Source organism: Rattus norvegicus, chromosome 2 (assembly GCF_036323735.1).
Source record: "Rattus norvegicus strain BN/NHsdMcwi chromosome 2, GRCr8, whole genome shotgun sequence".
In the NCBI taxonomy this organism is placed as follows: domain Eukaryota; kingdom Metazoa; phylum Chordata; class Mammalia; order Rodentia; family Muridae; genus Rattus; species Rattus norvegicus.
This window is the reverse complement of record NC_086020.1, coordinates 119,172,602-119,188,642: the sequence shown is the minus strand read 5'-3', so window position 1 is coordinate 119,188,642 and position 16,041 is coordinate 119,172,602. Positions and strand designations below refer to the sequence as shown.

The window sequence follows — 16,041 nt, the reverse complement described above, 5'->3', positions numbered from 1 at the left end:
TATACACATATGTCCACACATGACATCCATACACAGAAGCACACATATACATTTATACACACATGCATACACATGTATCCACACATAATACACATGCATCCACACACATATACAACTATATACACACACATACATCCATACACACATGCACAATCATGCATCCATACAATGGCACACAAATGCACATCACAAACAATCCAGAGGACACAACTTGGAAGAATAAAAGTATAATACCACCAGGAAAATTGATGAACCAGGGAGCCCTACCCAATGTATATGCAAGAGCTTGTAGTGGAAAGGAAGTACGAGGCTTGTCCATGCAGCACAGAAGCCATACTCTTGGGGAATGCGTTTATATGGCACTATTTCCTCAGTTTCAGGGATACCATCCCCTCTGCTCACATGCTTAAGATGTATGGGTTCCCCACATGTCAAGTGTTTGCAGATGTGCCGGAATCAACCGTCATTTAAGAAAGCCACCATCTTTCAGAATGAAGCTCCTGTGTGTCACAGTAAGTTCAATTGAAAAGAAAAGAAAGAGATTTGATGCTGTTTCTTTGCTCTGCCGTCCTCCCACCTGTACGTTGCATATTTCAAACTAGCAAGTGCAGAAGGAAATCACGAAGCATATTATTAAAGCCAGCCTACCGCCAAGTGACACAAATGACTAAGGGTTGGAGTGCTTCAAAACTGACTGCTTAATTTTCAATAGTGCAACTGCAGTTAATCAATATTTGTGTGCTTTTCTGAGAGATGAAGGAAACATGTTAGGGACTGATTTTTATCATTTGTGTGTTAGGAGAGCACACAAAAGCAGTATAGTAGTTCCAGCCACAGGCTTGGAGGCAGAGAGATCTGGATTATGAGTCCTTATGAATTATAACCTTGGGAAAATTACCAACCTCCAAACAGAGACTCTTTCATCATTAAATGGTGACAAAACCACCCCTTGATAGCTTTGTGGTTAAGAGCATATACAGCTCTGATTTCCACATCTGTTTCAGGTAGCTCCAAACCACAGCTGCATAGAGTTATGCCACCTTTGAACTCTGTAGCACCAGTACTCACATCCACATCTATACTTACAGCCACACACACAGCCATACACACACACACACATGCACACACACACATACACACACAACACATACACACGCACACACATATATACTTATACCCATACACATGTACACAAACACACACACATGCACACACACATACACATACACAACACACATACACACAAATGCACTCACACACATGCACACACACATATACTTATATGCATACACATGTACACACACATGCACACACACACATACACACAAACGCATGCACACACATATATACTTATACCCATACACATGTACACACACGCACACACATACACACATTCACACACACATCCACACTTACAGTCATACAAACACACACACACACACTAAAAAAAATCTAAAACAAACAGCCCAAGGATCACAGAGTAGTCTGCATGCATGTAAGCTTAATGCCGACGATGCTCTGTGAGAGCCCTGAGGCTTTATTTCCTCTCCTTTGGTGCTAGAAAGGACCACAGTGACGTCACAGCCACACGCTCTAAGCCTAGGGAAACCTAACAGGCAAAGGAAGAGAGAAGCAGGCACCAGCTTTCAAAATTCATGACTACAGTGGCAAATGACAACCATTACACACATCAGTGACAATTACTGTGACCCATAAGAAAGTGTCAGCGATTTCCACAAGGAACGACTGGACAATGAGAATGACATTGCTGAATCTGAAAAAAAAATTCCATATCCATTGAAAACAACTCACCTCTCGATTGGTGTACATCCATGCAATTCACTCAGTGTAATGCAAATTCATTTCTTTGCTTACATGATGATAGGCCGGCTTGATAGGGTAGACAGAACAAAGGCCGTGCTGAACTCAGCCCAAGGACCACCCGGTGGTACCTTCTGGGTTAGAGACAGAATGTTATATAAAAGGAACCAAGGTGTCTCTAAAAAGCCACTTTAAAGTGTGATGACTTGGGGTTAGGGACCGGTTCTATTAGTAAAGCGCTTGCATGAGGACCCAAGTTCAAGTTTCAGCACACCTGTAAAAAGCTGGGCACCTTAGCAGATGCCTGCAGTGTCAGCTCTGGGGAGGAGACAAGGGTTGGTCAGCCTGCCTGTCAAGCTGAATCAGTGAGGTTCAGAGAGAGTCTCCATTGCCCCTAGGGAATCACAGGAGAACCATGTACCTGTTCATGTCTGTGAAACAGACCTGGGAGATACGCACCCCTCTTGACACCTGAAATCAGGTATAGGCTCTGTCCTTATGTTGCTGGACGGAGGTATCAGAAGCAGTCCCAAGGTTATGAACAGGCAGGATAAGGCTTATCCCTTACAGGATCCTCAGACTGAGAAGGTTTGTTTACTCTTTCAAATGTAGATACACCAAGGAAAAAATTCCCAGATCCTAAAGAGTCACCCCCACAGGAACTAAGAACATGCTAGAAACTGGTGCCAAAAAGTCAGAGATCTACAAAATGCTTGGCAAATAAGGCACTCCAAGCCTTGGGCTCCTTGTACAGCTAAGGATGACCTTGAATCTCTGATCTCCCTGCCTGCCTCTCCATTCTGAGTGCTGGGAGTTCAGATGTGAGCTGCCAGGCTTAGCTTTATGTGGTGCTGGGGGAGCAGAAATCCAGTCTGCACTTCTGCTAGGTTAAAAGAATTACTTTAAGGAAGCACACATAATTATGAAAGAAAAACAGACACACAGATAAATGAGATCAGGACAATAAAACACAAAAGACTAGAAGTTCAACAGAAGTAGGTACCATGAAGATGTGGCCACACAGGAACTCCGCAGTTGGTGAGTGTAATGAACGAGATAAACATTGCCGGAGAGAGCATCCACAGCCAACGCCATTAAACAAAAGGTCTATGACTTGGAAGACAGCTGACATGAAAATGTCTGTGAGAAAAGAAAAAGTGCAAGGAAACCTGAATGAGTTCTAACATTCTGAAGCACCACCACCAGTGTGCACACAGTGGAGGTTCAGGCTGAAGGACTACCTTTAGGTAGACCAGTGTGCACACACTGGAGGTTCAGGCTGAAGGACTACCTTTAGGTAGACCAGTATGCACACACTGGAGGTTCAGGCTGAAGTTCCACCTTAAAGTAGACTACTATGCACACAATGAAGGTTCCAGAATGAAAAGAGAGAGAGTGTAAAAAGGCAGAAGAAAGCTTGTCTGACCAAAAACTTGGCACTTCTGGGAGAGTGTGGGTATTTAGAGCTGAAGACCTCAGAGGCACACAACAGGCCGATCCGACAAATGTAAGAACCATATACCTTTGTGTTTGGTAGTTATGCTATGGAGAATCAAAGACTAAGAGAAATGCATATTCTTAACTTCTCAGGAGAATTAGCAAGCTAAGAGAGTGTGGAATGAGACTGTCAAAAGTACTGGAAGGCAAACTCATGCCATGAATCCTTACTGGCCCCAGGAAATGATGGTGTGGTAGAGGCTCTCTCAGACCAACAAACAAAGGATCTCATCACCACCAGATCTGACTTCAGGGAAGGCTCAAGAGGGTCATTTCCCCAAGGCAAGGGTTCACTTAGTTATTATTTTTAGTTATGTGTATGCATGTGTACCTGTGTGTGGGCATGTGCATGTGAGTGCAATGGCTAAGTGACGCCACAAGAAGGAGCCAGATCCCTGGAGCTTGGGTTAGAAGGTGTGAGCCTGGGTCCCTGCAAGGGCAGCAAGCGCTCCTAGCCACTGAGCCATCTCTCCATCCGCAGTTCTTGAAACAAAACCCTGCTGATTGGTGACGAGAAAATATATAGCAGTAGAAACCCCCCTGTGAGAAGACACTAAAGCCAGCTAAGAACACTTGAATAGTGCAATGGGACTGTTGCTTTTAATTCTGATATAAAAATGAAAAAGTAAAAGTGTCCGGGGATCCAGATAGCTCTGTGGAAGAGAACCTGCTTAGGACGCCAAGGCCTTGGCTGTAATTCCTAGAACCACCAGAAAACAAAATAAAGTCATTTAAAAGGAATGCATAGTGTGAAATGGATGCACAGTATAAAACAGTAAAATATGGATATATAAAGTTTTATATGTCCACATAAAATTGTTATATGGATAACATGAAGTGTGACAGGTGGGAGGAGTAAAACCATAACTGTTTTATATAGTCAATACCTTTACCATTAGATAAAATAGACACTTACAACTATATTTTATATAATGAGAAAACCTTCTCTGTCAGCTCTACAAAAGACTCACTAGAGACCAGATTAGAGGAAGAAACAAAAAACCATCTGGGTTACAATAACATCCCACTAAGGAGGACAGGACGCAGTGGAAGGAAAGAAGAAACTAAGACAAACCTCAACAGAAGAAGGAACTTCTTTTTCTTAAAAAAAAAAGTTAATTATGCATTATGTGAGGGTGTCAGAGTGTGTGCATGTGTGCATTTGTGTGAGCATCCATGGAGGCCAGAAGGGGGCGTGGGGTAACCCAAGAGTGAGGAACCAGACTTGGATCTTCTGCAAGTCGAGGGCGTTCTCTTAACTGCCGAGCTCGGGCCCAAAGGGGATAATAAGATAAATTACACAGAGGCAAGTTTGACCATGTAGAAAGAAAGAATGACAATGTGCTAGATGTGTGTGTGTGTGTGTGTGTGTGTGTGTGTGTGTGTGTGTGATATCAAAAGTGAGTTAACAATGAATAGGACACTAGAATATACCAAACAGCTAAGATAGAATGTCATAAGACATTCAAGTAAAGCAAATCTCCAGATGGCTGGGTGCCGCTGGACTCTTCCAAAAAAGAAAATATGAACAAGCATCACTCACAACTCCTGCTACGACATCAGTACCAATGCCAAAGGCACCGTAAGAACGAAATCACAGGCCCCTACTTCTAAGGAACTTGGATGTAAAACCCTTAACAAAACATAAGCAAACACAACTACACATTATCAGATGTGTCTCATAGTCCAGTGGAATCCATCTCTGGGATGCAAGGAGGGCCAACCAGGCAAATCCTATATAATAAGATGAAGACAATCGCCTTTCATGATTTCCTTGAGTTTAGCATTCATTCCTGATGGAACTCTTAAAAAATAGGAATAGAAGGAATTTATCACAACACAGTAAGGCCATGATTAAAAATGTACACAGTTAACACATGCTGAATCAGGGTGGTTGGAGGCCCTCCTGTTAAAGTCTGGTTCAGAGAAAGGGTTCTTTCCCACACCTAGTCAGGGAAGTGAGGACTGTAGCCAATGCAATTGCACAAGCATACATACATCCATATATATACATATGTGTATGTATATATATATGTGTGTATATATATATATATATATTATGGAAAAAGGCATTTAAGTGAGCAGGGTTAAATGACCCTGTATATGACCATGTCATGTTTGTATACAGATTTTATAAAAATCTGCAAGAGTTATTAAACAAACCCAGTGAAGTCACACAAAACAAACCATGTAAAAATTCTGTTTATTTTCATATGAAATGAACTCTCTATCTGAAAATGAAATTAAGGCAGCACTTCCATGTACAATAGCAACAGGAATGAAGGACTTAGGACCAAATGCAACCAAAGAGGAGGAAGATCTGTATGCGGAATTATAAAATGCTTGTGGAAAACCCGAGGGAGAGAAAGATATTCTATATGAACAGACTGGAAGAATATTAATATGTCATGCTATCCAAAGCCATCTATCAACTCAGTGCAATGACTATCAAAAGTCCAGCATCTTTTTCATGAAGATAAAACAATAATCTTAAAATTGATATGGAACCACCGAAGCTGCTGAGTGGACAGAGCAGTTGTCAGCAAGAACAACAAAGGCAGGGGCGCTGTAATTCCTCATTCAAAATAATACACGGCTATGGCAACCACAATAGTATGGCTGTGCCAGGAAAGCAGGTAGGCAGAATGATGGGAACCAGAAATAAACCACGTGGATATGGTCTTATTAGTGCTTGACATGGGCACCAAGAACTCAGCATGGACAGGATATACAGAAAGCAGGGTAGCCACATAGAGGAGAATGTAACTGAACCCTTGTCGTGACACAGAAAAGTGAAATCAAAGTGGATGTTGGAGCCAAGTGTACGACGAGCAGAGCCCAGTACAGGGAACCGTGTGGGAATCGGCTGAGGGTGCACTTAATCCCAGGCAGCTGACGTAAGAGAGCATTCAACTGAGATGAGCAACTCACCATCAACAGAGGAGGGAAAGGTGACAGGCACAGGAGGGGACATTGCTTACTTAAGCTGGGTGTTTGTAGGGTCAAACTCCAAAATACACACAGGGGCCCAACAGGTCAAAAGCAAAACAACAACAACGACGACGACAAAACAAAAAACAAAAAAACCCCAGATACTATAGCAAAATGAACAACCACAAAAGTTTTAAGACGGGCAAAGGACCTACATACGCATTTCTCTAAAGGACAGTACAAACTGCTCGTAAGTATAGTCACGAGGAAATGGAAATCAATAAAGGAAGCCTCTGGTGAGGTTTGGACTTAAAGGAATTTGTAACGTTTGCACATCAATGCTGTAGACTTAAATGGGCATGGCTGTTTCTGCAAGGAGAATACTACACAGCACAGAAAGCTAAACTAGACCTTCTTCATGAAGCAACTCTACCACTGAAGACAGAGCCAACAGGACAGAGTAAGCATGTCAGAGAATGGCGTGCTTGTGGCACTCGAATGGCACTTAGCACAAATTTAAGAAGCCTGTGCCTGTCTGTGAAAAGAGCGGGTAAAGAGAATGTGGTGTGTGTTTTTGCATCCCAGTGTGTTAGGAGATATGTAAGTGACAGATAAACACGTAGACAGAGTGTCATGAGATAGATATACAGGTGACAGAGGGAAATGATGGATACAGAGATGGTAGACAGATGAATGAGAGATAACAGATGATAGATAAATGATGATAGACGGTGGATTGATGAGAAAAATAGGAATCAATACATAGATTCATAGATATTTCAGGCTGATATGTAGATGGTTGATATATAGATGATAGAGATGATGAATGGATGATATAGATGAGCGGTAAATAGGTAGATGATAGATAATCCAGTATTGGAACAAGCACAGACTGTTACTTGATACATCGAGAATTAACCTGGAGAACTTTGTGCTAAGTGAAATTAGCCAGACAGGGTAAGACAAATATCACTGTTCTTGCTTGGGTGGTTTCTTGACTAGTCAAGTTCATGAATCCTGGGGATGTAATGATGGCTGCTGGGCTAGGAGATGGGGAAGGGAGATGTCGTCCAAGGACATGATATTCCTTTCTGCGTGACACCAGTGTTCAGTTGGTAACTCCCCTAGCACTAATGTTCGTTGATTTACACCTGAAATGTGTCGACTGTTACAATCAACTCCACAGCTGTGCTCAGGGACAGACCTGTGGACAAACTCATTAAAGTGTGCATGCATGCATCAAAATACCACATCCTATACCCTAAATATAGATATATGTTGTTTGCTAAATATATCTAGCAAGGCCAGGAGGAGAGTCTTATTTCCCTTTGCCACTTAGGCCTGTCACTACCGAATAATTTTGCTTATTACTGAGCCACGTGACAAAGAATTTCATGTTGGGTATAAAAGTCAATTAACAACATCTGTGTGACTCTGACCATCTCTGAACGGGAACCTAACACATGCAGGCATCAGGAGCAAGGTAAGTGTTAGGAAGGCACTTTGCCCTCTGGGCAGGGCTTTACTGGAGGAAGCACGCGGGCACCATTTTTGAGTAAAAGGCCCCAGAGACTCCCAGTGCATGATGTTGCAGAGAAGATGCTTTTCCTGCTTGGCCTTGGGAGGACAGGCTGTCCCATGTTGCGCAGAGCTCTTGTTGGACGTTGTTTTGGAGACAGACGTCGGTGATGCTAGTAAGCATGGTAGAACCCTCGACCAAGCTGGAGTCAGTGTGAGCCACACAGGGCAACGGTCCGAGCAGGGCAGCTCATCCCACAGATTCGGCAAAGACATGCGCAGAGCAATCTGTCCCAGAAGCTGCAAAGCAAATCTGAATCTAGACGTGATCCTGGAACAACAGGCCTGGCTAGGGAGGAAGAGACAGGCAGCAAGAAGACAGGAGAACCTGTCATGGCTGACGGAGCTCACAGGAACGGGCCTAACCAGGGAACCATTGCCAAGGACAGGCCTTGAGGACCAACTGTCTACAGCTGGGGAAAGGACACAGAATCACTAATTATTTAAGCTTGTGAAGGTTCCTACAGCTAGAAGTCTGGGAAGTCTTCTGACCTGCAGGAAGAGGTTAAGTCACTGAGATCTTAGCCTACCTCTGACTGCAGTAGTGCTTGGGGGACTTGCGCCTAGGAATTGACAGCAATCTGTCTGTAGGCCACAGCCTTTAAGTGTGATACGTTGATACTCATACTTCCACATTCACTGTTGCTATAGCTGCCTTACCAAGAGGGTGGGACCATCCTCGATGTCCATCAACAGACAAGTGGACAAAAAAGGGATGTGTTCTACACACACAGTGGAATTTTATTGAGAAACAAAACAAAACAAAAAATGCCCCAAAAAAACTAAACAAAAACAAACAAAAACCCTCAAGAAATTCTGAAATTTGCAGTACAATGGATGGCTTTGGAAAGTATTATAATAAGTGAGGTAACCTGGACCCTTAAGGACAGAAGTATATTTCTCTATATTCAGATCCTAGCTTTAAAAGTGTGTGTGTGTGTGTGTGTGTGTGTGTGTGTGTGTGTGTGTGTGTTGTATGTGTATGTATGAGTATGTGTATGTGTGTATGAGTGTATGTCTGCATGTTTGTGTGTATGTGCAAGAGTATATCTATGTGTGTTATATGTGTGAGTATGTATATGTGTGTATGAGTGTGTCTGTATGTGTGTGTGTGTGTAAATGTCATGTAGCCAGCAGTGGAAAGGAGAAGTGTTGAAGATGGGAGTTAACAGCTCACATATGACATGAAAGTGGCTCAGAAAAAACTTAGGGGGAAGGGTGGGGTGGAGGATGTGCGAGCTGCATGGGGAAGGGACTGTCAGACAAATTAGTCTTGAACTTGCCATAGAAGCTATTACTTTGTATACCAATTAAAATTAAAATGAAGAAAGAAATTAAATTTCTCTTTGAAATTAAATGAGTACTGGGACATGTTCAATCCACCCCGACACAGACCAGCACTGTGGCCATGTGGATGCTGTGTGTATAAGCAGATACCAGCCCGATCAGTAAGTCACTAAAGCTACTTCTAAAAAAAAGTCTAAAACCCCTGCAAAGCAGACTCATGAATATTGATTAATGAGACAGACTGAAGCAGATGGTAGAGCGCCATGATGCCCGGATTCTGATGGAGCAGGCGGGAGGACCAGGGGTCAGCCTAAGGAAGAGGGTGAGACTAAAGGCCCCTCAGCATTGTCTGTTACTCTGTGCTGTCAAGGTATTATATCTGTGATCTGCTAACATTTTAAATAATGAAAATAGAAAGAGATAGGAGAGCAGGAGGAACTGACACGTGGTTTTCTGACATTGTGGGGACACATGCACAGTCACTTTACAGTCACTGTAATCTGCTTCCTCATCTCTATGTTCCCACCGGCTCTTCTGCACTTACCCCTCACAGCTGTTAGCGTAAGTGGCCACGTGAATGGATGCATGTAACCAACCTGACTGAGCCAAGGTCCCGGTGAGGGCAATTTGATTTATTTCCGTTAATGCTCTGGTGCCTATTTTCTATATTAGATTATTTTTATAGGTTGATCTCCCAGAAATGGACTTTTACTGAATCAGGAAAACTGTACTGTGGGTGCTGTTCAAGGGATTGAATGGAAGGCTTCATTCATGCTACACTTACATCCCACCCTTCGCTCCAGCCCCACAGTGCCGGCCGGCCTGCTGCCCTGCCTCTTGCAAGCCCCACAGTACCAGGGCTGCTGATCTAGCCTCTTCAGCTAGCTAGTAGATAAGTGGGCATGGTTAATTTTTACTAATGACTAAGTCTTCACAGTCTCAGGCATTTTCTTTGGTAGACTAGATCCCATGCAGTTGCATAAAAACTCATTTATCTACCCCAGAGCAGCAATGCCCATTTGTCTCTATTTAAAATTTTAATCAGAAAAACATTGGACTCGGTGCTCACTGTCGCAGGTTTGGTGGCTTGTTTTTTTTATTTCTTTGACGGTATCCATTCACTTTCACTGAACACTTGGGACATGCCAGCCTGACAGTGTCAGTAGGAAACAAGGACAGACCAGCAGGTCAACACATGGTCTGTCAGCAATGTGAGGATGTAGGGGATGAGCAAAAATGATTCTTATGTAGCTCTGTTTAGAGGGATTGCCTAGGACATAAAACCCAGCATGCTATAAACCAAGAGTAGTGGTGCATGCCTTTATTTAAAATACTTGGGTGGTAGAGGCAGAAAAGTTTGATATTCAGAGCTATCCTCAGCTACACAGTGAGTTATAGGCTAGCCTTGGCTATGAGAGATTCTGTCTGGGAGAAAGAAAGAAAAAGAAAGAGAGAAAGAAAGGAAGAAAGACAGACAGAGAGAAGACAAAGAGAAGGAAAGAGAATTTTTACATAGAAATTAAGTTCCTGTTTCTGTAGAATCCAAATGTACTGCCCTATAAGTCATCTGTGTTAGCATTGTAATTGCACTGTCCACTTTTGCTGGTCATCTGAGTGCTTTCTAGTAGACCACCCTGAATGTGCACGTTCATTGGCAGGCTCAGCTGAGAAGTCCACGACGGCTCTGCTTCTCTCTTTAAAAGGTTCTGCATTCAAAAGAGGCTGGGCCAAGCTACCCTTTACATGGGGCCAGTAGAGATGGAGAGGGTAAGCCCTTACATGTGAGCACGTGTCCAGGTTGTTACACGTGAATGGTACATGTTTATGTCCTACTGGCCAAGCAAATCACATGGCCAAGCCCAGCCTCAGTAATTATAAGGTCTATAGAGGGACAGTCCAACATTAAGAGCTGTGGGTTCCATCCAAATGGATTATAGCAGCTTTCCCAGGCTAAATGCCTTTTTGTTTTTTGGTCCTTAGGAGTGATCTAATGGGTATCTGCAGGTTGAGAGATATGGAGAGGACCTGTGAGAGGCTATCTTACTTTGATTTCTAGTTTTAGAAAGATCGCTGTAAGCAGCCCGAATAATATTAGATAGGTCACCTAGACCTATCTTAGCCAAAAGACCATGAAGAAAAGAGAATTCATTTGGGAAATACTTGCCAGCAGTAACAATAGAAAAGCTTGTTGAGTGCCAATCACTAGCCTGGGGTGCTACAGTTCTATCCTTATCACAAAAGTTTACATAGAAGTGCTCAAGTCTGTTTTGCTTTATTACTTATGAGTTAAAAATACAGTATCAGTAGATGAGCGTTGATTTTGAGGCAGCTTCATGTAATCAATATTAGCATTGAGCTTGCTATCAAGCTATGACATGATCTTCCTGCCTCTGACTCCCAAATGTTGAGATTATAGAAGACTGCCAAAGTGCCTGGCTCAACTCTGGTTTGCTCACAGATTAGGAGAGTAAGGCTAAAAGGGCAAGCTTGTGAGAGGACTGGACCCTATTTGAAGCCAAAGTCAGGTGTCTTTGAGAGAGATGAGTGGAAAGAGAAACAGACTGAGCAGAGGTCAGCATGGTAATCATCTAGCAGAGATGCCAGGTCTCCCTTTCCTTGTTTTTGCCTGATTGAGCTTCCAGAAGCATGTCCTGGTTCGTGGATACTGGGATACAGGGAAGAGGAAAAAGGCATGGAAGTGAAATGGCCCAGGTCTTTAGCAAAACACTGACAGTGACTGACTGCTGCTCCACTAGCAACAAGCCTTGGCATCAGGACTGGTCTTTAGCAGAGACTGCAAGTCCAGAGAGTTGGTTGGACCAAGCAGAGAGGATGTATGGCAAAACACAGTTTAAATTGTGCATTCCTTGATCACACACAAACACACACAATCTCTCTCCTCCCCTCCTCATTTCCCCCTTTCAACTGGCTCTTGGTGGGTGGATTACTCTTCTGAAATGCCTACTTCCTCCCTCTTTTGTTTTTCTGTCTTGGCCCCTGGGGAGAGTGGAAATTAGCTATGTGTGATGGGTGTGCAGGAGGCAGGCTTTGGTCCTTGGCCAAGAGAGAGCGAATCCCCCACAAGAGTAGCTGAAGTATCCGCATCTCAACCTGCCTTCATGGAGCTAGCTGAAAGGGTTTCTTTGTTTCTTCAGCATTCCAAGCCAGGAAGCCATGCGTTTCAGAGCGTCCTCGATCACACCCAAGTAAATCTCTCAAACCCCTTCAGTGATTAATGAATACCTATTAACCTGGAGGGGAAGAGATAGGAGAGAGTAAGGTAGAATAAAACAAAGGAATCCCAGGGAGTGTTTGGCTTCTGGGTGCAGGTGGCAAGTAATGTCAAGTGAAGGTGGATGACTGAGGGGAGTCAGGTGAAGAAAGTGCAGTGAAGGAGAGATCTTTGACCTGTCTCTGAGGGACGAGGTGGAAGGTCACTTTCTGAGGCAAGGCCAGCCACTTTAAGTACCAAGTGTGGTTGGGGGATCTAGCTGTTCTGTAGGAGACCAAGTTAACAGATTTTGGCCAACATAAAAAAAAAAATCCTTAGCTCTGTATTTTGTTTTTTGAATGAGTCTCTTTCTTTCTCAGATGACCTCTTTTCCAAAACAAGGTCATTCAGTGAAGCAATTGTTGAAATATTCTGAGCTTAGTCTAGTACAGATTACCAGAGACTCTTCTAGGAACAATGGCTTGGTGACCAACCAAGCCAAAAGATGCTGCATCTTGATAGCTGTACCCAGGATCACCAAGCCAGGAACACGGCATGTTTTCCACTCGCTTCTAACACTTCAATCCAGCAATGGACATGCAGTCTGATACCATAGATCCTGTGTGTGTGGACACAGGGACATTCTTGCTCTTAATTGTGTGCATATATGGAATTAGTGTGACTTTTCCCTAGCAGATTTCCCTGTTCGGCCTTACATAACGTTCAACCTCTGCGTCATCACATCTACGCAGTCCACCCAGTATTTCTTGCCTTGTAGGATGTGATAAGCGTTTACTCTAAAAGCCTTGTTTGGTCATTGAACATCTTGCAGGAAATTTAGCTGGTGTAGACACCTGCCTAGCGCTTTCGCTGACATTCTCTGCCTTCTATTCTGACACTTATTAGATGATTGCTTTAAAGCTATTTTTGAAGGGAGGACTTGAAAGAGGGGAAAGGATCAATCGCTGTTTAGCCGGCTAGGCCCGCTTTGATATACAGTAACCAAAAGTCATTCTCACCACACCACACAAGGGTTAGGTGAACGGAGCCTGTGATCTCAGCTGAATTCTTAATACATGATGGGCTGTCTAGCATCCCCACACAGAGGATGTAATTCAGGCTGTAATAAAAGCCTAGTGCCCCATTGCCAATGCCACACACAGCAGACTTACTATATACCATCTATTGTAGTTTTTTGGATGAAAGGCAAAGTATTAGATTATGCCCTACCTGCCTTTCAAGGGCTCCTTAACCAATCCATTATCTAATTAGCATCTGGCTACACTAATGGGGCAGCACTACGGACTTTCCCTGCCTTACCCAGGAAGCAACTTCCATAAGACTATTGTCCTCTGGTGGCGATAAAGTAATTATGCCTATACCATGGTAAACATGAGGCCACCCTCAAAGGCCTTGGGACATGTCTGCCATCTCATTGTATTAGCCATCAACTGGAATCACAGAACACAGTCAAACAAGGTCTCAGATAGCTTTGTGTGTGACATTTGCTAAAGAAATGCTCATTGGCTGAAAGAGTCTGGAGATAACCTAGTTTCTCATCCCCCAGCCACTTGAACAATAATGCACTTGCACCTCAGCAGACATATTATATAATCAATACTTAAATGGCCATTATTGCTGTTGGGCATTAAAAAAATGCATTCAAGGGTCAGAAGAATCTCCTGGAGACTCATTCTGTCAACTAGCCTCATCCCTGGGGAGAGACTCCTTCTGCAAGCAGCAGGGACATTGAGAATCTTCTGAGGGTTTGTGTGCAGGTGGTGTCCCTCCCCCCCGGCTCCCAGGTACAGGGACATCGCTTGCTGAGGAATCCAAGCAGTGGTTAGGGGTCTGAATGACTACGTCTCTTCTGCTTTGTTTCAGGGCCTTTCTCCAAATCCCAGATGTCAGGAAGAGCAGAGATGGAAGCCCCTATCCCCAGAGCCACACGACAAGCACTACTAGTTGATTAAAAGGAAGCTGGAGAGTATACATATTAAAGGCTGGGATAGATAGATAGATAGATAGATAGATAGATAGATAGATAGATACACACATACACACAAATGTATATATTTATACATATAAACATATAAATGAACATATATACATAAATAATATATATATATATAACCTCTGATATTGAGTGATTTTGGGGATAAATATGAACAAAAGCATTTGACTCATTTCACTCAGTAGCTGTGAGCTAAACTGATGAGAAAGACAGATAGGCAGGCAGATGAAAAAGAGAGAAAGAGGAAGGAAGCATTTTTCACTCAAATAACTTTTGGGTTCAACTCTCAACGTTATGTCCTCCAAATCTTTCCTTTTTCTTTTTTAAATTTAGAAAGTAGCCCTCTTGTTGACATTTCCAGAGAGTTTTGTAATCAGTACAAAGCCAGATTTTTTTGTTTTGTTTTGTTTTGTTTTCAGAACATATTTTCCATGTTCCTCTTAAAAAAGAAAAAAAAAACTTCCAAATATCGCTAGACTGCATCTCACTCAGGAAGAGCACACAGCTTGGAGGGTTAGTGCAATGAGGACCCACACACTAAATGCTGACAAAGGGTCTCTTCATTACTCCCCAATCTCAAAAAATTCTTCGAGCTCGTGTGATTTGTAATCAGCTGCATCCGGGGTCAGAGATCAAAAATAAACGGTGGGCCACAACACGGAGAGCTTTAAAAAAAAATGATGTCACATTCTCTCCTTCTCAGCATAAGAAATGGGCAGCTTGTTCAGGGCAAATCATTGTTTGAACTGAGGATTTTATTATTAATCTCTGAAGACTGCTGAATTTAGGGTCACGGTGAGGGTTGATTAGGTACAAGGTGCTCAGAGCTCTGCTCCGTCGATGCTATTGAAAGAAGCAAGTAATTTGGATTGAATTGGTCTTGGATTGAAGCTCACTCCATTACCGACCATTTTCAATTTCAGCTATACAATAAACAGCAAGCTCGGCGAGGAAATTAGTACATTTGGTAATGTATTGGAAGAGATGGGTGGGTCTTTGACAAGATGACACTCATCACTAAAGCTTCAGCTAATGAAACCCTTGAGTGGTATCTACGTTTGACATATTTTGACATTTTTTGAAATCACATCCAGTGTTTTTTCCCCCCACAATGTTCTTCTTTGCGGGGGGGGGGGTAATCCATCTATCTTTAAAGTGAATGCTGGAGTACTACAATATTACTGGGGAAAAAAATTAGCTAAAGGCTGCCAGCCATGGCCAAGCAGAGGGGCAGGGTACTTCCTTAAAGCCAGCAAGAGCAACAGATCCCTAATGTGAATTCTATTCACACAAGGCTGCTGTATTTCCAGAAGCTTTGGGGTTTCGGGGAAGCCTGTTTTATCATGCTTCCTCTAAAAGTCCCTTCTACTATAGAATGTGATCTCATTAATGTCACTACAATTCACATTGCTGGGGAAAAAATCGTCCAATTTTGGGTAATTATTTCCTGAACAAAATAGTTTTCTGTCTTGGTCCCTTCCACCTTTCCCCTTCTGCTCGAAAAGAAACTGTGTCTTCCTGCAGGTGTCACTTTTAAAAGGGAAAATCATGGAGGGAGAGAAATGACGGAGACCATGAGCCCCTACCAGAACCAGCTGAGGAGGGAAGAAAGAGTGCGGGGACAGGAAGACACAGCATCAGTAGGAGAAGTCCAAAGAAAAACAGAGTTCCAGAAAAGGGACAGTTTCTGACTAGATCACAA

General features: G+C 43.0%; 1 long non-coding RNA gene across 7 annotated transcripts in view; it reads right to left on the bottom strand.

The window, feature by feature from the left end:
• The window catches only part of LOC103691527 (uncharacterized), a 621,145-nt gene that overhangs the window by 328,695 nt on the left and 276,409 nt on the right, over positions 1-16,041 (bottom strand). The window lies entirely within an intron of this gene.